The sequence below is a fragment of the Dromiciops gliroides genome, chromosome 2 (genome assembly GCF_019393635.1).
Source record: "Dromiciops gliroides isolate mDroGli1 chromosome 2, mDroGli1.pri, whole genome shotgun sequence".
Lineage (NCBI taxonomy): Eukaryota > Metazoa > Chordata > Mammalia > Microbiotheria > Microbiotheriidae > Dromiciops > Dromiciops gliroides.
In genome coordinates this window covers 597,556,464-597,557,471 of record NC_057862.1, presented here as the reverse complement: position 1 = coordinate 597,557,471, position 1,008 = coordinate 597,556,464, and positions in this window count along the sequence as shown.

Genomic DNA, 1,008 nt, shown 5'->3' with positions numbered 1-1,008 from the left:
CCCTTCCTTTCTGTGACCATACTCACCAGCAATTGCTTTCTCTTCCTCACCCACAGCTACAGCCTAAAACTGTGCCTAGTGAACACACCCGGGCCACATGTCCAGTTCTAGCAGGGGGTTCTCTATTCTTCCCCTGATTAAACATCTGAGTCCCACACTCTCCATGGGGTAAGACCTCTTGAAGCTGAAGCTACCACCAACAAAACTGCCCCTATTACTTGTTGTTTGTTGATTTGGTGGTATCTGCCAATAGGTACCTGCACTACAATCAGGCCGGACCAACACCCTAGGGTAGGAGTGGAATGGGGGCAGTGTTTTCAGGTCTTTTTTAATGTTGTTTCAGGTTATGACACTGCTTTACCTAGATTTTTAATTATTTCTGTCATGCAAAAGTTCACTACGAGACATTATTTTAAAATTTTGTGGGGAGATTTGTGAGAGTCAGGTAATTTCCTTCTTTTTTCTTCCATTTCAAAAAGGAAAGCAATTAAGAAAAAGAGAACATTCCTAAGCAATATGACACAGTGATAATAGGAAAGGGATTGGACTGAAGGGAATTAAATTCAAAGGGTGACATTGTCACTTACCTCCATATGTCACCTTGAAGAAGTCAATTACCAAACATGTATTATGATTCCCTCAGCTTTATTCAATGGATAAGTTTTTTAAGTTTTAACTACATATCAGAAATTGTGATAATAAGGTCTTGAGAAACAAAAGAAAATCAAAAACAAGACAAAAAACAAAAACAAAACCAAAACAACAATAACAACAAAAAGCTGAGGCCTATCATCAATGAACTTACAGTCTAATGGTGGAGACAAACTGTAAACATCTATGCATTTTGTGAGAACCAGGGTGCCACCCCCTGCCAAGAAAGACATGAGGTTACCTTTCTAAGGTCATCCCAGCATCCAGAAGTCACATCACAATTCATGGACCACCTTCAAGTCATGTTAATCAATGGACTTGAATACCACCAGCCAATTAACTTGGAGCTGAGTGTGT